The 22,610-nt window shown below is 39.4% G+C and overlaps 1 long non-coding RNA gene across 1 annotated transcript; it reads left to right on the top strand.

The window, feature by feature from the left end:
• The first annotated feature begins 10,836 nt into the window (after window positions 1-10,836).
• LOC113746831 (uncharacterized) lies at window positions 10,837-21,932 on the top strand. The gene is made up of 3 exons (XR_003463150.1): window positions 10,837-10,945; window positions 21,057-21,157; window positions 21,685-21,932. It is a non-coding gene; the product is annotated as an uncharacterized LOC113746831 (long non-coding RNA).
• The last annotated feature ends 678 nt before the right edge of the window (window positions 21,933-22,610 follow it).

Raw genomic sequence — 22,610 nt, 5'->3', positions numbered from 1 at the left:
AAATTAAAAACCAAGTAGCAGTGAAACTGTGCAGTATGTAAATCAAAGCCTTATAAAGAATTTAGTGGGAATTCAGTGAGGAGTTGTAGAGACTGATGCTCACAGGTAGGAAAGACTTCTTATGTCTCTCTGTGGAGCATCTTGGTGCCAGCAGTCTCTGGCTGAAGGTGCTCCTGAGTCTGTCCAGCAGCTCATGAAGTGGGTGGGAGTCACTGTCCAAGATATCCTGTACCTTAGACAGCATCCTCCCTTCCAACACCACAGTCAGCGAGTCCATCTGTACCCCCACAACATCACTGGTCTTACAAAACAAGTCTGTTAGGCCTGTTGGCTTCAGCTACCTTCAAACCACTGCCCCAGCACGCAACGGCAAAGAAGATAGCGCTGGCAACCACCGACTCGTAGAACATCTTCAGCATCGTCCCACAGATGTTAAAAGATCTGAGCCTCCTCAGGAAATAGAGGCGGCTCTGACCCATTTTGTAGACAGCTTCAGTGTTCTTATTCCAGTCCAGTTTGTTGTTCAAGTACACTCCCAAGTACTTGTACTCCTCTACAATGTCCACCAAGGCCCCCCGAATGGAGATAGGGGTTACCTCTGTTTTTTTTCTCCTCAGGTCCACTACCAGCTCCTTGGTCTTTTCAAACATTCTCTTCAAACATTGTTGCATCTATAAAATCAGCCATAAATTAACTGCTGTCATGGCTAACATGCTGTAGATTACAGAAGGTAATTAAGTATATTGAATGCATTTATTACATGGCGTTGTTGAATACTTTGATTCTGATTGGTCAGTTACTGCATTCTATCGTCTGTTATATGCTATTGGTTTCTACGCTCAATAATCATAATCAGTCAAATTATTGATTTCCTTAACAAGTAGTGGAATAATGTACAGTGAGCAGGTCATTATTGCAAAATATTACAAAACAGTCAGGCTTTGTTTGGAAACAATGACTATGTTGCCGTACGTTATCACTTATGTAACGGCATAGTCAGATTTATTTTCCCCCTCAGGGCTTAATAAAGTAATTATTCTTCTAGCCATTGCCTCACTGACATTTAGCTAGCAAGTCTTACAAGAGTGGGCTGAATTTGCATAAAAGTTCAGACACAAACAGGGTAGCTCACAATACAAAGATTCAAACAAGCAGAAGTAAACAGCTGAGGGCCTCAGAAGTGCTCGGTCTTTATATGCCCCCAGATAGATTTTCTGCATAATCCCAGATCCACCAGCCAGTATAAAGTACAAAGGAGGAGGAGGGCCTGAAGCTGAGGCCCACAGAGCAACACAGCATTTAAGCATTCCCATATGGGGGCCTCTATAAAGTGTGCTATATTAATCTTAATTTTAATATTTCTTGAATTAAGAGTCTGTCTGGATTCAAGTACATTGACTGTTAGCATAGACACACAAACACCCATGTGTGGCCAGTAGCAAATGGGCATTTGACATTCTATTTGGGGCATTTGAAATTCCCATTTAGCTGAGTGCCACACACCAAACAAATATTTCTACTCCATACTTTTTTAAAAAATATTTTTTTTGGCCTTTTCAAGCTGTATTTGATAGCGATAGCTGAAGAGTGATAGGAATGCGGGGAGCGAGAGAGAGAGACAGGGAATGACATGCGTGAAAGAGCCACAGGTCAAATTCCAACTCTGGGCTTCTGCAGCAAGGACTGAGTCTTCACACATGGGGCGGCTGCTCTACCAACTGAGCTAAACACTGCCTCAACAAATTTATACGCTTAACGATGTAAATTTTGTCATATGCTGATGTCCTCAAGCGACTATGTGGATCTCCCATGTGCAGTCTAACATTTATGACCTGAAGGATGTTATATGACAAAAAACATGTCGACATACAGTATGTTGAAACCCAATAACGTGTCAACAGAAGTATGTGTGTGTGTCATCTCTTTACAGCTGTATCCATTTGAGACTACTTTGGACACAAAGGTAAGCAGATAGAGCTTTATGTCTTCTGTAGTGTGAGGTAATGGCCCCGCTCATTACTCATTCTGGACGCTGTGCTGCTGAAAACACTGTATGTAAGAAAAGAGTCATTTACACTCAGTGGAACTGTCATTAGTTACACCTGTACAGTCCAATCTAATACCACCATAAAGTCTATTTTTACGATCCCTGTAGTGCACAGTTGTTCTAAAACTGCCATATAGGTGTTAATCAGGTCATACATTAGTGTTACAGTACATAGCAGTCAAAGTGTTGATGTTGTTCTGGACTGCATTATATTGAGAGTTTTTTCTTCCCTGTGTCTAAATATGTCACACATCTCAATAACACCACCTTTAACTATGACCTTGGTAATAAACCCATAATAGAAGTTACACATTTCTGACATCTAAATTGTACATATGTAGATGTGATTACTTGATTGACTGTACTGTAAATCTTTTATATCTTGTAAAGCACCTGTTAGTGCGTTGGATATATTAGGTAGCAAGTGAACATTTTGTCCTCAAAGCATCGGGATTAGACTTTGACAAGGGCACCATTGGAGATGCTCTGACCCAGCTGTCAGAGCATCTCCAAAACTGCAGCTCCTTTGGGGTGTTACCAGTCTGCAATGGTCAGTACCAAAAGTGGTACAAAGAAGGAATGATGGTGAACCGTTGTTAGGGTCATGGGCAGCCAAGGCTCATTAATTCACATGGGAGTTTAGGCAGGCCTGTGTGGTCCGATCCAACAAATGAGCTACTGTAGCTCAAATTGATGGAAAAGTTAATACTGGTTCTGATAGAAAGGTGTCAGAACACACAGTACATCACAGTTTGTTGCGTACGGGTCTGTGTAGCTGCCGACCAGTCAGGGAGACCATGGAACAAAAACATTTGATGAATCACGTTTGCTTTTCACCATGTGAATGGCCGTGTGTGTCATTTACCTGGGGAAAACATGGCACCAGGATGTACTATGGAAGGAAGGCAAGCCGGAGGAGGCAGTGTGATGCTTTAGTCAATGTTCTGCTGGGAAACATTGGGTCCTGCCATTCAAGTCGATGTTACTTTTACATGTACCACCTACCTAAGCTTTGTTGCAGACCATGTACACTCTTTCAAAGAATGACACATTGGAGAAGAACTATACAACTTCCTTTTTTGACGTTTGACTCATGAAATTTAACACTTGGAATTGTAGCATTACTGTTAAAAATCATGGAAGAACTGTTGGGAAGGTGCAGGCTGTTGTTATTGACGACAGTCGTCTTAGCTTGATAATTTCATAGTGAATGTAATAAATGCTTAAACAAACAAATCATCTACAAAATTTCAAGATAGTAGGTTGCATGCAGTCATGTTTAAAGCTTTGGTGAGCCGTGGCATGGCATGCCGTGGTATACAAAGCAGCTTGTAGACATCAGTAATCCCAGGCACAGTGGAAGACGCCTTCATAACAAAGAAAGGTCTTTGTGTACCTTCTAGGCTCAAGTGAAGCCAGAGTATGATGTGATCACCCATACATTATGGAACATGCAATGTGCCTCCAGTGTTTTTTATGACATTTTATTACAGACACGCTCGTCCCACATACAATGATCATATCCTGTTTCCCGTTAGGTAGGTCATATGGAATTAACTTTGACTTCTTGGAAATTGGTCTTTCTGCATTGTTCAGTCGTGTTGGACACTTATCTTAATAGGAGGTGAATCCCTTGATAATTCAGAAGAACTGTGGCTATATTCTATAGGTCAGCTCACGACACACAGCAACATTGAAAGACAGCAGATATGAATTAATTCAATCATATAGTCGTGTCATGATGCAGAGTTAAACTGTTCTGCTGAATATGCTCCAATATGGGTAGAGTTATCTTAATAAGTGCCCTGGGGGTGGAAATTGCTTCTTTTTGTCAGAATAACAAGGTATTTTCTATTTCACATGGGAATGTATGCATGCTTGTGCACAGAGGAGAAATTACATCAGTAGCACTTCATTACCTTGCTTCTGAGGTGATTAGTATGATTATATCTAAGGTAATCACCGCTGTTGTAATTGTAATACAGTGAGATGATTTAGGTGTTTCAGTTTTAACTAACAGTCTATGAAGATATTTAACAAGTTAGTAATTTAAATGTACACATGTCTGTCTTTCCTTTAATTCCTTCCAACAAATTCAAAAACTACACCTAGCAAATGTTAGTTATATGCCGCCTTATGTAACATTGTGTTCTTTCACTTCCAGGCTTCTTTCTGCAATTTGTTTTTTCTCTTATCCTGTCCTTGCAGACCAATAAAACTTTATTGATATTTTCAGTCGCAGCAACATGTTCCTCCTGGGCTCTCTGAATCCACACAGCTAAGAACAGGAGTTATTAGGCCAGGCAGCCCAAGAGACATACAGTATAAACCAGAGGAACAAAGATCTGTGAAATGACAACAGCAATGAAAACACACACACACACACACACACACACACACACACACACACGCAGATGTTAAAACAGATGTTTTATCGCCCAACAGACACCATGTCCAACGTGTTCTGTAAATTTTGCAAAAGCTTCCACTGACTGCTGTGTACACAGCAAATAAGAAAGTCAGCTGTTGTAAATGAGCTAATTGGCCACCAGTGGCCTTGTATTGAAAACTATAATGACTTAGTCAGTTGATACACTGTAAGTATTGACACATATTCTCCTATGTAGTGTAATGAGAGATTTTTCGGGACATTATTTATTCAAATAGACACATTTTTTTGTAAATTCTGTAGGGACGACAAAAATAGGAAGAAATAATATCCATATCTAAACTTCTTATTCTAAATATTCTAAAATTAAGGTCAATTCAGTTACAAGCTTTGTGTGTCATGGGAAGCACCCAGGCACCACAAAGACCCCAGGACCCCAGGGTGGTTGGTGAGCTGCAGAATACAAGAGCGAAAGAGGGTTCGGAAGGTATTTAGAGGAATGTCGGAAGCAGCACGGTTGGACTGTGGTCCTGCTCCTGTGACCTATACAAGACTTGTATAGGTCAAATGATGACACCTAAGCAAGTTCCACTCACTAATAAAGATTGTTGGATCTCTTAGTTATGGCTAAATTCCACTAAGTACTAACATGACGCGTTCTGTGTGTTCCGGAGCTAATCGTGGCTGTTCAAGTCAATGTTTGTAGGGCCAACAGAAGCACCACATTCCGTTTCAAAAGCATCCCAGAAGCGACTCTTAGCCAAGAATACGTGGCTGTTCTATTTTTGAAGGATGCTGTAAGCAGTCATGTCAAGCTGCACAGAGAAGAACGAGTAAATCAGACACACAAACGGCATAGAGAATCTGTTAAATTTTCAAAATAAAAATAAAACATACAAGTGAAAGTCTGGTGTGCAAAACACACTTCTAGTGGGGTTTGAACCCAGGTGGGGTTTCGCTGTTAGGCTCGCTATAAAAACAGTTGTCCAAGTCCAAGCCTGGCAAACCTCATGACATGGGAACAGTTATTTTTCAGACTTTAGAGAGTTGCATTATTAAAACATTTTTTTTTCATAAGCTGCATAGTACCCATGATGAATAATGCTGACTTTCTTCTTTCTCCAGTGACTAGCTGATGTTGATTCGCATGACATATCTAATCTGTAAAATCACACACCACAGCAGACTGTTGCAAATATACTGACGTGCAAAATAAGGTATGGCATCATCTGGAGATTTCTAGACTGTTTCGAGCAGAAAATAGCAGTTTTCATTAGGAAAGGGTTGGCCACACTGCTCAGCACTCTGTATATTATATCAGTACAGACTGAATAGAGTGCTGTAAGTTTTGAGCCTTGCAGGGGTAGTTCCTAAGGCTAAACTCACAAAATGATTAGATTAATATTGGTCATGATTTTCTCATGGTACTGCATAGGAGGGTCATTCCCTTTCAGTTGTATGAGTGTGTGTAATGTACAACATTTGAAGGTTTGTCTGAGGTGACATTAATTAATCTGAGATGGGGTTTTTTACTGCCAAAATAGCAATTTTGTCGGTTGTGTGGAGCTAATGTTCCACTCAGTAGTAGGTAAAACACTTCTATCACTTATCACGTGCCTTTTTTTTCTTCTGACACCTCTAAGCACTTTACACTACAGTTCACATTCACCACAGACAGTTAGATGACATGATTGACACCAATTGTATGAGGAGATTTTGTCATCAGCATAATTATCATCATCTCATTAAGTGGACATTGAGTACAATGATTACAATAACAGAAAAAAAGGAAAACGTCAAGCTTAGCATATTGCTAATTTCCAAAATTAGACAAACAAGAAGAAAATAATTGCTTGGCCCAAGAAACACAAGGAATGAACATTAGACCAGAGGAAATCAGATTTTTAGTTCCAACCGCAGAGAAAGTGAATGGATCTGCATGTGTGGCTCCCATCATGAAGCATGGAGTAAGATATATATACAAAACTCACACTTAACGACCAAGAAAGGATGGAGTGATGGATTGCTACATCAGATGACCTCCACAATCACCTGACCTAAACCCAATTGAGATGGTTTGAGATGAGTTGGACTGCAAAGTAAAGGAAAGGCAGCCAACAAGGCTGATCAGATATTCAGAATAATACGATTGAAATGGCTAGCTTAATTCACTGTTTAAATCTTCAACAATCTACAATCTGACAAAGCGAGCAGAAGACAGCTAATTAAAACATATTTTGTAATTTTCCCCATTGCTTTTGTTACAGTGGTCTGACACAGTTGCTGTGGGTTACATCAGCTCATAATTTACATGCGAACAACAGCTTTAAAGCAACATCATTGGTCATGGAATGGGGCTGAACACGAGAGTAGAACAAGTGTTTTCAGCAAGATGCTGATGTCAATAACTGGGGAAGAAAAAGAACGATCCTCAATAGATCCTTATTGTGTACTTTCAAGGTGTAAAGGGCAATACTGCAGGCTGTTTACCGTTGTAATTTACTGTTTCTGACCACTCAAACGTGGTGTTAAACCCTTTATATGTCAGAATGGTGTTCGGTCTTTAAATCCCAACACAGCAAGACTGTGATTTCATTCCATGTTTTGTCCTGGGTGAATCATTTACAGTTACGTCCCCTGATAGCTGAGGCACATATATTTTTTTTTCTTTCATTAAATAATGCTTCGCTGCACAAGGCCGAAAGTACAAACGTGACCTCTTCTGGTACAATTAATCGCATCTGGATGGGCCTTTATATAACCCTTGGTATTTTACAGAGTCGTTCTTTGCTCAGGGGTGTAGTGTAAATGTCAAACTAACTGTAAGTGGAGCGGTTTGGTGCACATTGTGCCTCAGACATGAAATATAGGCCGTGAAATAGATGCTGATTGCTGACACTGATGTCTTTGTGAGAGGGCAGTGTTGCCTGACAGTGATAGCACACCAGTTAATACAGTAGATGTGACTGGGCAGGAAGAGCAAAGCAGCACAGTGATTACTCAGTCAGATATCTTCTTTAAGGCACATGATGTGTGTAGTAGTGTTTTCAGTTAAATGTGTAATGTCATCAACCTTGATTTAGCCTGAAATCCAAGCTCTTGGAGTCATAATATGATGCATGATGCATATATGATGCATATGATGCATGCATACATTTTACAGGATCTTTCCAACATCTCATCATGATTTCACCTGTTGATACTAGATCAGACTTCAATCTCAAGCCAGTCTAAACCATCTATGAAGCATTGTGTTCAGGTTTTACATTTTGAAGTGGACATAAAAATATGCCTCTCATGGAGACTTGAACTGATGACTTTGTGCAGCAAGTAAAGACAATGTGTTTTGTACCAACCCTGGTGATCTTTTTTATAAACCACCAGGTTGTTTTCCTAAAGGTGCTTATAAAGAAACATAATTCGTGCTTGGACTATGTATTGAGTATTATTATTATTTTTTTATTAAACATATTTTCAATGCAGACATTGGCATTAACTCAATAAAACTGCAGAGATTTAGAAATCACAACATTCTAATCCACAACCCGAAACCAGGAAAAGTATTAACATTCGGAATGTATGTTCTTTGTGGAGAAGGCTTTGTTTGCAAGACACTAAAGGAACTAACTAGCTAAAACTAGCTGAAACCCCACCTGAGCTGTTAGATTCAAAGTGGTCCTGTGGGATTTTGGCCCATTCTTTCACACAGAGTGTCTTTAAATCTTGAAGATTTAGGGGGGCCTGCAACCATGCTTAGGTAGGTAGTACCTATTGTTGGTGCTTTCCGCAGTGGATGGGGATCAACATGGGCACCCTGACTGGTCTGCAGCCCCATATCCAACAAACTATGATGCACTGTGTGTTCTTGTACCTTACTTGGACCACTTTTGATATCTGTATTTCATGTTGTGTATTTAAAGTCTTTAGATTCTGTATTTTTGTCATCAGAGTTACAGCATCTGATTTTAGGTTTCAGCTTTATATCCTTCATGCAGTACATGTACACACCACAACAAGGACATTTAGGCACAGGGTGCAAATTAATTGTTTAGGAGACCCTAAATTTCTTTGAACGCTGATGTTTTTAAAACTTCAGTGTTGACAAATGTGCCCTGTCATCTATGGACAAACAAATAATACACAAATCCAACACACCCGGGCTAAAACTGTTCCCCTTTCAGGTGTAAATCATACCCAGCATCCTGCAGCGCCTGTTCACTTCCTCACCTCGATAATCATCCAGTCTAGGACTTCAGGTGGGCGGCTGCTGTCATAAATCAGCCAGACAAATGTAAGGGACATGAATAGAATAGAGATATTTCAACTAGCTATCAATTACCCCGCAATGCATAACTGTGCCTGCTGTCTGCGGCACAATGACAAACCTGATGACGTATGAGGTATTAAATGTCTGCCCTGTAACTAAAACTAATTTAACAGAGCAACTCTTTAGTCACAAACACTTGATATATATATATATATAAATTACACGTTACACAGAAACAATTTATCACGCAAGATACAAATAGGGATAATATTGTTGGGGGAATGTCTTTCCTTGAATGAGGGGAGGGCCTCCTTTTAAAAGTCAGATTAAAAACAATGTTAAAATTCAGCAGTCAAAAATCTCACGACCATGATCCAAACTTTTCCCTCTGCAGTCCCTTACGCCACGGCAGTTAGCCACCACGAGCCGTCCCCCACTTTGTCAGTCTAAAGATCTCCCTGTGGTTTGTGCTGCTTCCATCCGTCACACGACCTCCACTTTGGCTGATTCTCCTCCCAGTGATGCCGTAGTCCTGGAACACAGAAGATGGCCAGCAGTCTATTCTAGGATGCACTCTCTTTGGTTTCAGGGTTCTTCAGGCTACAGCTAACAGTGTATCGGTCAGAGAGCTTTTTCGCGTCCTCCAAATAATTCCTCCAGGCCTCCAATACACTCTTACTGGTGTCTCAGGACGGCCCTCGTGGTCCTCTCCTGCGCAGCTCTCCTGGCATATATATATAAATACACACACACACACACAGTCAATTTGCTCACTATCAGATTCATATTACAGTAAACACAATAAAAGAGCAGACGGGATTTTTTTTTTTTTTTTTTAGAAACCAAACAGTAGATCTGGGCTCTCTGTTCAGTTGTGCTTACTAATCACTGCTGTCAAAGGATCCAGACAGCGACTAAATGCTGCTGCTGCTGCCTGAAATACACGGGAGAGAGAAGCCGAGAGGACAGGACTTCAAGCTGCCAACTGTAGCTGAACAATGATAAGATAAAAAGCTTAAAAGGGTAGCGCAGCTGTGAAGAAATAATGTGAGTACGTATGACACGAGAACACAGATGCATACACACAAATACGTAGGTGCAACTGTGTGCAGCTGTGGAACAGATATGAATGATTGTACTGTAGAGTGGGGGCATGTTTAGTCAGACATATTTACAATCATCATTATCAGAAAACTTGTGCAGCTGGGAGATGAGTTACATTTCACTTAGAAAACTTTCTTAATTGGAAAAACTTTCAACAGCTCGTTCAACTTGTTTAAGGTCTGAAATAAAAATTGCTTTAAATTTGTGTCAAACATCTGGGACAAAAACTTTAATGTGGTGCATTTGATTTTTTTTTTTTCTTCAGCCACAACGTCCAAACTGCTGGACAGCTCTGTCTCTTTGTAAAGTCAAATGTTAAACATCAGACAAAGACATTTCATTTGAAAACAAAGAGACAAATATCAGCTCAGAAAACCATACACAGGGAAATTATTACTGGTATTACTATACTTATAAGTATTTGTGTTTTACAGACAATTTTTTTTATGAGTTTAGTAGGGTGTTTTTTTACAACTTTATGATACAGACTTGACTCTTCACTCTGCATTTGTTGCTGTTTTTGGCCCCTTGGGTGCAACCGAACAAGCTGTAATCATGATATTTGTAATTCATCCTTTTAATTAGTTGTAATTTTTGTGGAGAATTATTTTCATCAGAGGTCAATTCAGTCAGAAGAGAGAAAATACACAGGAGTCCAAGATGTCTAATGTGCAAAGGTGTATTGAAGCTTCGGCAATAAAAATGGAGGATTTATCAATAAACTTATCATGACATAATGTCGCCTCAATTCTGAAAAAGCTGTCCTCTCTGATAGTCTATATGCCTTCAGAATAGTGCCACAACTCTGTGTACTACATGTCCTTAAATGGTTGTTAATCTACAAATAAAAAATGTAATATGTTTGCCCTCAGTGTTCCAACATTGTTATCTGACACTGTAGAGCCTTCTTACATTATGTAGCTATCTGTTGTGTCAAGGGAGTGAGGCAGCTCTATCCTCTGACCTCAGTTACCATAGCAATGATCAGAATGATGCCCACTTTCTTTAACACAAACATAAAGCTGCATGTTTACTATGAGAGTATAAACTCATAGTAAAGGCTACATGTTAGCAAGCAGTTGCTTATACACAGTAGATCCACACCCAGCATACATCAACGTTTGATGACCTGACAAATGTAAGTCAGACATTATCCCTCTTTTTAGCTCTGATGTGGTCTTCTGAGATAATATCTGTCTCTTTAGCTGCTGGCAAAGTACCAGTTTGGTCTGTCTGCTGTTTGGTGCTGAGCAGGCAGTGTACAGTTGAGGTTTGGTGCTGTTGTATGGAAATGGTGTTAAGGAAATCACACACCATTTGTGCATTTACAATTTAACAATGCCGGCTCATTCCATTGTTTGGAGTGGGTGGACTCACACCTGGTGAGATGGATTATAGACTACCTCACAGAGAGACCACAGTACGTCAGACTGAAGGACTGCACGTCGGACACTGTGGTCAGCAGCACCGGAGCACCACAGGGGACCGTGCTCTCTCCCGTCCTCTTCACCTTGTACACATCTGACTTACAGTACAACTCTGGGCTCTGCCACATAAAGACATACTCAGATGATACTGTTATAGTTGGCTGTATCAAGGATGGACAGGAGGGGGAGTACAGGAGCCTGGTTGAGGACTTTGTGAGGTGGTGCAGGTTCAACCATCTGCAGTTGAACACCTCCAAGACCAAGGAGATGGTGGTGGACGTCAGAAGGAAGAAATTACATCTCCAACCTGTGTCCATCGAGGGGGTCGATGTGGAGGTGGTCAAGACATACAAATGTCTGGGGCTGCAGCTGGACGACATGTTGGACTGGACGGCGAACATGGACACTGTCCACAGGAAAAGACAGAGCCGTCTGTACTTTCTGAGAAGGCTGGGGTCTTTCAACGTCCGTAAAAAACTGCTGCGGATGTTTTACCAGTCTGTGGTGGCCAGCGTCCTCTTCTGTGCTGTGGTTTGCTGGGGAGGAAGCAGCAAAAAGAGGGACGCTGCCCGACTGGACAGACTGGTGAGGAGAGCTGGCTCATGACAGTGGCAGAGAGAAGGACCCTGGACAAACTGTTGTCCATACTGGACAACGCCTGCCACCATCTGCACAACACCTTCATCAGTCAGAGGAGTGTGTTCAGTGGCAGACTGCTGTCTCAATCCTGCTCCACCGACTTAAGAACTATTTCGTCCCCCTGGCCATCAGACTGTACAAGAGCTCTCAGTGATGGCAGGAGGCACAATAGACATTGGACAAATCTCTTTGCACTACTTCCTGGACCCACTGTCATTGCCATGTTTGACTACCTCTGCTACATGTGGTGACTCTGACTTTCATTCATTCATTCATCTGTTTACAGCCTAATTTAATTGCAGACAGTCCCCCCCATGTGTAGTTCTTTCTCATATTTGTAAAAAACATTTCTACTTCTACGGTCACTTTATATTTTTAATATACTTTATAGTTGTATAAAACATTTTATTTCTACAGTTACTTTCAATTTCTAATATATTTTATAGTTGTATAAAACACTTTTATTTCTATGATCACTTTAAAATTTTAATATAGTTTATAGTTTTATAAAACTTTTTTATTTCTAGTTACTTTCTAGTTTTTATATAGTTTTTGTATAGACATTTAGCAGTTATATATTTATTTTCTATGCAAATGTTTAATTCCTCTGCACATTTTTAATTTCTCTATCTATCTATCGAAAAGGTTTTTACGCTTGCCTGGAAAAGTATGAAAGAAAAGTCAATTGGGACAAAGCACCACTGGACAAAAACAAAAATATCAGCAGACAGTAACTGTCCTCTCATTTATTTATGAAACAAACATGATTGCCATAGTTCCATCAGGATTTCATGGTTTTCCATCATTTGGGGTTTCACTGGTGCTCTTTTAATTTCATCATCTTGTGTCGCCTGCTGCTGCTTTAATAGGACCTGACTGGAGAGTTAAGACCAAGTGTTTATCTCAATGAATCGACTCCTGATATTCAGAATCAGAATCACTTTATTGGCCAGGTGTGTGTACACACATACAAGGAATTTGACTCCGGTAGGCGCAGACATTAACATAAAAACATTGAAAACATAAATAATAACTGTATACATATGTAAAAGATGTATGTGTGTGTGTGTGTGCGTGTGTGTGTGTGTGTGTTTAAATATAGATATATAGAGATATGTGTATCCATCTATAGACATTTGACAGACATTTGTAGACTGGGTAAATGACTGATGATACAGTGTATACATATCCATGTAATATTTACTTAACAGTTATTAATGGAAAAACACATTTAGTCACATTGTCTTGTTCTTGACGGAAACTTGAGTAGTGATTTGATCCACTGGTAATAGAAATGTATTGATTAACGTACCTTGAAGTACAACACAGAAGAAAATGTGACTCATCTATTCCATTTATTATTTTTCCATGGATGGATTTCAAATGTGACTCGCTTGTTTTTAATTATTCTTAGACTGTGTAACATCTTTGAATCTTTTCTTGATGTAACACATGATAATATTTTCAACAAGCTATTATCAGACCAGCTTCTCAAACTTGGATAAAAACATATAATAAACAATACACCATTATTATCTAAAATGCATATCATGTTTGCCTCTATTTAAGAGTCATGATGAAGTGAGAACGCTTTCAAATAAAAATGCTGTAACAGTGCAAACAGCGGGCCCAGAGAGAGTTGCAGTAGTTATCTGACCTTCAAAGAACTCCACATACTTTGATGTTACTTTTATCTCAGCACAGTTTCATTTCAATTCTCTGCATGATCAGCCTGGATATATCTCCTCCTCCCATATACTCCATATTGTTCCATCTGCTCGCTTAACTATTCTGTCTGATGAAAGCCTTACACAAGGTGTGAAGATAACACATCTTGTAGGAGGACATCCCAAGGATGCACACCAGCTCATGAATCCAAAACATGAGCACGTACCTACCCATCTCACCATATAGATAGGTATGAACAGATAGAAAGTTGAAGGATATTAGAAGTATGATTCATGAGCTGGGGGACACCCCTTCCCCCGCATGCATTCATCACACATCTCTTAAACAGTCATGAAATGATTAAAATGTGCATTGAATCCTTCCCTTAGCACTGCTCAACTTTTCAGCGTGTCGGTCATACGCTGTTCCACAGTGTGTAAAATATTATAGAAGGTGAAATACTGATGAATGTGTCATATCTGAAGGACAACGCTAAATGAAGGTGGAAGATGAACATCGGTCTGCATCCCTACTTTCATTCTTCGCTCATTTATTCTGAAAGAGGAAGTCAGGATCCACCCCATCTATTAAAACTGCTTTGGCAATCAGTTCTCTCGACACAAAATAAGACATTCACTGTGTGACAAATGATAGCATCATAAAGATTTTTAAAGGATGGCAGCCACCTTGCTGTAAGTCCAAAGTGACAAATTTACACTAACACTATGCCTATCAATCTTACGCTTAATTTGACAGATCTGTCAAAGATTTCTCGTTGCCATACTTATGATCAGTGTGATCTCTATAAACAGATATCTGCATATGAATGTGGAATATGTAGGCAAGGAACCAAGATTTTGGTTCTGGTTTCTGCTAGTAGTCCAAGTAGTATTGTCAATCATGTTTGAGTATTACATGCAGGTAAACAGTCCACGTGGAGACCTAAACAGGCAGAATGCATGGGCCGAAATGCAATCTCGGAATCCATCTGCTGTCGTCTGACAACATTTAAGATACCTGTTTATTAAGAATACTTTTCTCACATCTTGAGTTGCTAATTGAACTGTAAACAATGAGAAAGCCCCATTGCTCTCAGAGACTAAATCATTGTCAGACAGTCACAGATGAGTTCTGAGACTGAAGCCAGGGCTATGGATGTCAATGTCGATAAATGTGGGTGATTTATTATAGACATAGACATATCATAGACATAATATGTCAACACTTTGTCAATTGAGTCCCCATTTAGAATGTAGGGAATTAATTTCTGCAGTATTATCACTAGTAATGTGTTTCTGCCTATGACATTAAATCTAGCCAACTTTGCACACAATAAATCATACATCCTGATAAGATCATTGCTATCAACTTGATCAATTAAGCACATTAAGGCTTTCCTTTCAATTTCAATGACCCCATGACCCCCACTCCTCTTGTGTTACCTTGAGAAGTAGATTTATATTCATAGCTTGGTAAGATTCTCGAAATAGTAGGACCGGTAATTAGATGTGTTTGTTCCCTTCAACACTTTTTTAGTGTGAGGTGTAATGAACACTGCAGCCTCTGTTAGTTGCTAGCTCTGTTCTAATAAGTATTTTTTTAAATGTATACAATGTACTGTGTATGATGTGTGGTTGGTACTGGAAGTGGGCTCTTATGAGCCATGAGGGTCTTCTTGGAGGTTGCTGTGCTGATAAAGATGCTGCTGGAGAGTCAGGCTTTTCACTGAATGTGGACGGCCTGCATCCCTGACCAGATGGAAATATCTGACTCAAGAAAAAAATGTATTTCTTTGTCAGGAGAGCCATGTAACAATTCATTACATGACAAAATTATCAAGAAAGCAAGAGCTGTTTTATTTCCAGCAAAGAAAGAGACATTCTAAGTTCACATACATAACTGACCTCATAGAATCAGTTCCCAAGGCTCCTACCTCAGGGGGTCTCCCTTTAAAAACACCAATGACGCACTCGCAAAACAAAACCCTGTGACTCATACCTCATTGTTATTCTCACATCTATAAAAAACACCACACGGTGGGCCCTGCAGTTGATAATTTCTAACATTATCACAAGCTAATATGGGGAGGTTACGCACTAAAATATCTCTGAGTAGAATGGAAACCTTGACTTGAACTTTCACAGTGAGGGAAAGTCAGTGGTGGTTGAATATGTTACAGAGTGAGAATGAAACAGTGGGTCTAGATGTTGTTCGGTGGTAACTCAATGTCCATCAGCTCTGTGATGTTTTTTGTACATTAACCTATGTATATCCTGCTATAAACTTCTCAAGCCAAAACTTAATTCTGAGCAAATATGAGCCATTTCTTACAAACGATTTGTTATGGAGCAAAACACATTCTCAAGATAGATAGATAGATAGTCAGCAGTTTATATGCATTGTCTGATTAGTCTTTAAAAATATACCTATACACAGTTTAAACAGTCACAGTTAAATAATTAGGATTAAAATAAGTACCTACAACATACATAACATAGTTATATTTCATACGAATGGAACTTATATTAGGTACATAACCTAACATAAGTTAAAAGGTTGACTTTTAGTTGAACAGAAGTGTACAGGAGGGAAGTTTGTTTAACCCATCCATCCACTCACACCTCCTGCAAATGTGGACTTTCTCCTTTTTCATACAACTTAATACCACTCCAATGGCACATCAAAACTGACTCAACTCAAACTCAATTATGCCGAAGAGGCCTGTCCATAATAATATATAGGGTACACACAGCTCCATACTTTGAAGCATAGAACCACTAACCCAGCTGCAGTATTTGAAGACTTGGAGTGAGTAAATCATAAACCATAAAGTCAACAGAGTCAACAGCCTGATTGAGTTCAACTACAAGATGCTCATCAGTACTAAATACACAGCTTCAGCTCATGCGCTGAAATATGCCACACCGTTTCATGTGCAAATGAAGCAATCTAGTAGTAATTAGTGTAAATTAATCCTTTCACTTCCTCATATCCTTCTTAATCACTTACACCTTTCATCGTCTGTCTTCAGCTATTATTTCTTTCCTGCTTGTCTATCATACTTGGTGACTGCAGCAAACTTTATCTCTTGCTAGGGTAATTTAAAGTTAAGACAAGCAGATAATATTATTTGCATTATATAGGAAACAGTGTGGGCATTCAATCGTAATAAAAGGGAACATTCTCAACCATGTAGAAGTATAATGTACATCTCCTCGATGCTGAATCTGTTTTTTTTACGCCTGTCATCTATTTCTTCCACATCAATACAGCTTCTGATCAGCTCTCAAATTGTACATGATGTTCCTTTACTGTGAGTCACCCATTCACATGAGTTGTACTTTCTGACCTTGAGTGGGTGTGAAGACATACAGAGTACTGTAAATGCAGACGTGCACACACACACACACACTGGGTGAGTTTTCCTGACCAGTGAGGTGGATGATCAGCCATGAGAGGTCATTATCCGAGACCTTATGCTTGGCTAGGCTCTGGCATTATCACTACAAAACACTGTGACATACAGTGGGGTCACATGTCTCAGACTGAGATCACAGATGGCTGAGCAGATGAAATACCACCGTGCGTCTAATTAAATGCCATTTCTTTCTTAGAAGAACATGGGCGACATGTTTTAAGGAATAGAAGGGAAAGGGCGGAGATAGTTGACTACAGATTTTCTCCCTTTCTGCTTTTTCACTTCACTTTTAAAGCTGCCTGCGATGAATAGAAAGAGAATCATCAACTGATTCTATATTTTCCCTTCAGCAGAAGCACTTTAGGTTTTTTCAGCTCATTGTTTTGATTTTCTAGTCCACATTATTTGTTTTCGTTCACTCTCATCGCTCTCAACCAGCTGTGACAGGCAGATGTTTTCAGTAAAAAAAAGACTGATAATTCCACTGCATGCCAAAAACCAAATGGCCCACAGATACAGTCAGTGAGCTGGTGAATAATTAGCAGCTAAAGTCCTAGATATGATTCTCAGGAGTTAGTGGAAACCAAAACAGTTGGTTTTACTCATATACTGATCTCCTTTTTCAAATTTTCTTTTCATTGTATCTGACCCTGCAGCCATTCAGTGAGGTTTAAGAGGTTAAATGGATATTATAACTACATTCATCACTGTTGGTCATATCACAAATCGATGTTTTTGTTTAACCAGCTACATGTAAAACAGGGTTTGCTCAGTACAGTAGGACAAGAAGAAGAAGAAAGTATAGACTTTATCAATTTAGTAACAACAATAACCATTTAGCTAGCAATACAACTATGTGCTGTTGAGCACAATTCGTAATAAAGAGGCACACCATTAGAGTGGAAAATCGATTATCATACAGTAACAGTGAATTGTATAGATGTACCTAATGTTCACAGGAAATGTTACACTGTATAAACAATATATAACAAAGAAATGGATATCAAGTGTACTGGCGACTTGAGGACTGGCATCGGCTCCAGCCCCAGCGACCCTGATGAAGATAAGCATTATAGATTATAGAAAACAGATGGATGGATATCAAACGGATGAACTCAAACCTTTGACTGAAATGTTCTTGAATTTTGACATGATCAGGTCCAAGCTCTTTGAATCACACAGTTCCAGTGTCAAGCTTTTAAACTGAATTTTCTGTCTCTGTTCTAGCTGAATTACACTCTCAGTCTGTTGTACTCCATCTATCACCAAAGATTTTACAGAAGATAAGGCATTACAGTCTCCATGGTATACAGATTATTTTGTGCCAGAGACAGTTCAGAAAGTATTTAAAAGTTTTAGTTCAGTTGTTATAAATCATCTTTGGTGAAACCAGACCAGAAATGTAATTTGAGTGTCAGAATTTTCAGAATATGTGCTTTGTGACAAATGAGTTCCATGACTATGAGGTAAAATAATCGCAGCAGCCATGGCTAAACCCCTTGTTTCTCAACCATCTCTATGTCTATCTCAGATAAATTATATTAAGAGGAGAAAACTGCTCATAATGAATTTTGTGCCCCAGACTTTAACTTTAGACAATGTAGAACATTTTTAATCTACCTTTAGTTACAGATTAGACATTTTACGCACTAACTAATAATTAATATAAAAACAAACAAACACATGAACTATATCTATATCTACTGTTTTTCAAAGTCAGTTCAACAGGTATAGATCTAGCACCCTCTTTTGGCGAGCCGCCACTGATGGGTTCTGATTCCTCTCTGTCATCCGTTTCTTCCCCCTGTCTGCTGCCCCCGCCTCCCCTCCCATCTCTTCCCCTCAATCTCTCCATGTTTTCCAGTCGTCTTTGAAATGAGGACAGATACTGTAGGGTGTGGGGATGTGCCAGTGAGCCCCATAGAAAATGTATTAGCAGCTCTTATGTTGGCCAGCCAAAACTGTGATAGCTTAAGCACTTTTTTCATGGTGAGATGTCAAATGGATGTGTCATGCTTGATGAAAATAATTTGTGCTCAGTTTCCTGTCCCTCTCTGTTCCTGTTATCAGCTGTGTGTGTGTGTGTGTGTGTGTTACCAAGCCATCTGTATTGGCATTTATGCATCAAAGCACTCGTGAAAAATATTCTCATATTCATTCACATCTGTGCATGTGTGTGTGTGTGTAGACAGTGGACAGATGTGTGCCTTTATATTAATGTGTGTGTGTGTGTGTGTGTGTGTGTGTGTGTGTGTTCATTCAGCATCCCTTTCATGGTTGAACCCCCTCTCATTTCCAAATGTGCAGAGGGCAACTCTCCTCCACTTCACTCTAATGAACCGCGAACACTCGACAAATGATTATATGATCTCTAACACAGACACACACCAACACAGGCACTCAGAGATGAATACATTAAGCTGTGTGTCGTCCTCTGAATGTGTAAAATGAGGCAAATCAGTGCAGTACAGTCATTGATAAACACATGACTTACATAAAGTCTCATTAGCTCGTGCAGAATTAGACTGAAATCAGATTTAATCTCTGTGTTTATGATCCTGCAGACGTCCTGCTGCGATGCCACCGGCTTAGCTTATCTGTATTAAAACAGCAGTGTGACATTATTATAGATATCATATTTTACAATAATAGTGTTTTTAATTCACAAAGGTGATTCATTTAAAGTAAAAATACTTTCTTTGAGTTTTTACATCAACTGCTTGATCTAAACATTGACACACCTTTATGAATACCTCAGCCTCCAGTAAAGGGCTTGGATCAAACTAATGGTCAGATCTAACATCGGTTCTTGATCATTTTGAGTAGGACTAATTTGCCATGAATTCTGGGTAAGTTAGATCTTTTTTCAAACTAAGTAGCAAATGTGTCAAACTGCTCAGATTCTTCACTCCAGCAGAAAACTACAGGAACATTTTACCATAAAAATTCAATTAAAAAAGTGCAACAATAAAAAAGAACTTTCATCTGCATTCATTCTTGTTGCAGTGCAGGCCTTTAGCAGAGCTGAGATACTGTAGCTTCTTAATGTGGCACTGCTAAATACTTCAACCAACCTGTCAGTCAGGATCTTTGGATAAAGAAAACAACTGACAGTGTCCTCATCGCTGTACTCTCTAAAAACTCCACTTCTCATTACATGCCATATGAAATTGTTAATAACCTACATATTATCAGCTATGGCTTTTCACTGATTGTTACCATTGAAACGAGTGTCTTAGTTCTGAATTACCCTTTGGGTTAAGATGGCCAACCAACCAATTCTGAATAAATTTAGGTGTGACGATTGATGGAACCTGGTTTTACCCGCACAGTACAATCCAATATGGAGGAGGTGGAGTAGTTTATGTAAACACAACAACCTACATTGTGTAAATAAAGAGGTAATACTTTATTCTATGTACCATATTTTCCGGACAATAGAGCGCACCTGAATATAAGCTGCACCCACTAAGTTTTTTCTTTTTTAAATATAAAAATTTACATATATAAACCGCACTATAAGTCGCCGATGTCCAGGTTGAGAAATTAGATATTTACCGGATACACAGAAAGATTTTGTACCGTAAATGTTTATTTATATACCTGAACTGATTTCCGAAGAGTGCCTGTAACACAGTAAAAGTGCTCACCATGCAGCTCTATTTTCATTCTGGATAGCCAGATCGATGGCCTTCAACTTAAAGCTGCATCATACGGACTTCTTTGTGTGATGAGGAGGTGCGGATGTGAAAATAATTCGCTAATACGTTGCATGTGCTAAATAAAAACTACCGTGTTCTTCTTTGCACTGACTTCCCCGTCTGTCTCGTTTTTGCACTTCCTGTTAGAGCGCCCCCTGGCGCCTGAAGAAAAATCAATATAAAAGCTGCATCTTTGTATAAGCCACATGGTTCAAAGCATGGGAAAAAAGTAGCAGCTTATAGTCTGGAAAATACGGTACCTTTTGTGCTTTCAAACCTGTAAAACTGGACAAACAATGTTGTTTGTCCGGCCCGTCGCGTCAGAATGTCGAGCTTACAATAACTATGTCAAAACACCAAGTTCCCAATAATGCCATATGCTTCCCTCTGTTACAGGCCTGTTGTATTGGAAAGAATTTCAGTTGAGTTTGTGAGGGATGAATGCTTCAAGGTGTACAAAACTGATCATAAAAACTGATCAGAGATCACCTGTTAAGGTCAGTCACACCAGAAAGTAGCACAGCAGCTTTTATCAGTGACGCTTCAAACTGTGATGCTGTAGGTACCCCTGTCAGGGCTCCACAGTCAAGTTAGGAACAATTAACATGCAACAATTGTTTAGACTTTAAAGCTTGTTAAAAAACATTTCACATTTTCTGGGTACATAATGGACCTTAAGTAACAGAAGTTAAAATGTAAGTTAATATCAGCTTTTCACAACCTCGTACATGTGCAGACCTTCTCACTCTTTATACATCACCTGACTGTTGTAAGGTTCCTATATTTGATGACTTGAAAGTGAGAACGGGTTTAATAGAAACGTGTACAATAGGTGAAGGATATCTTTGTCTGTGAATGTAGCTCCATATTTCTGCTGCTTCACTCAGCAGTCTGCTGTTAAACCATGAGTCACTGGCTGGAGAGAGAGGGACACACACACAGACACACTCAGACATGAATCCTGGTGATAAGAATATGTGAAAATAGCATTAGTTTGTGTGTCACTTCATGCTTACTTTGACAGATGACAGTGCAGAGACGGAGAAGGAAATAAGGGGAGAGATGGATGACATGTGATGGTGATCCTGGGACAGACGGCGAGATTGCATCATATGTTTCCTGTCCAACTCAGCCACTGGGATGACTGTTTCCTCTTCTCAAACGAATGACTGAATGTGTTTTTGTGCCCAGTTGTAAATTCAAGTGTACTATATGTCTCCAGTGCTCACCACATCAGTAGTTATCTCTCTGTTGAGATTAATAAAAAATGTTTTTACGAAGCCACATTTGGTGCTTAAATATATCCAAAAAAATACATAAATTGAGGTTAGTGTCTTCCTTTTTTATTTTTGGAATTTACTGCACGTGAATGTTGAAATGACAGGAAATCACTGAACTGTAGACCCGGCATGTGAGATTTTGACTAAAGTCACCATAATAATGAAACATAGACTTGACTTCTGTGAGACTTGACTCCCCAGTGTCTTGACCTGAAGCTTGAAAGCACAAACATTCAAAGTCCTAAGTTTAAATCTGGTAATATCATATCACCAAGGACCAGTGGCTTCAAGTATCCCCAGGGACTTGAGACATGACATCTTCTGAAAGACTGGTGTTTTGATTTGACTTTTCCTTAAAGACCTGCGATTTGTCCACAAGGACTCCACATGCATCAAAACATAGTAGTGAGTTAACTATATTATTAACTCAAGTGTACAGACAATCTAGTGAGCCACGCCAAAGTGTTTGGTAGCTTCTCAAACAAGAGATTCTGACAAAGCCTCCACCTCAGAATCCACTAGCATTAGTCATGCCATGAAGTTACAGGTAAGCGCAAATGATAAAAGGCCTGAAAATTCATCTCAGATTCATGTCAAGTTTGGATTTGCCTTTAAGGAGACTCAAGGCTGAGAGGTATTATTTTAACAGCTTATTATTGTATCCATGATA

This window comes from Larimichthys crocea, chromosome XI (assembly GCF_000972845.2).
Source record: "Larimichthys crocea isolate SSNF chromosome XI, L_crocea_2.0, whole genome shotgun sequence".
NCBI lineage: Eukaryota > Metazoa > Chordata > Actinopteri > Sciaenidae > Larimichthys > Larimichthys crocea.
This window is presented reverse-complemented; position numbering and strand designations above follow the sequence as displayed.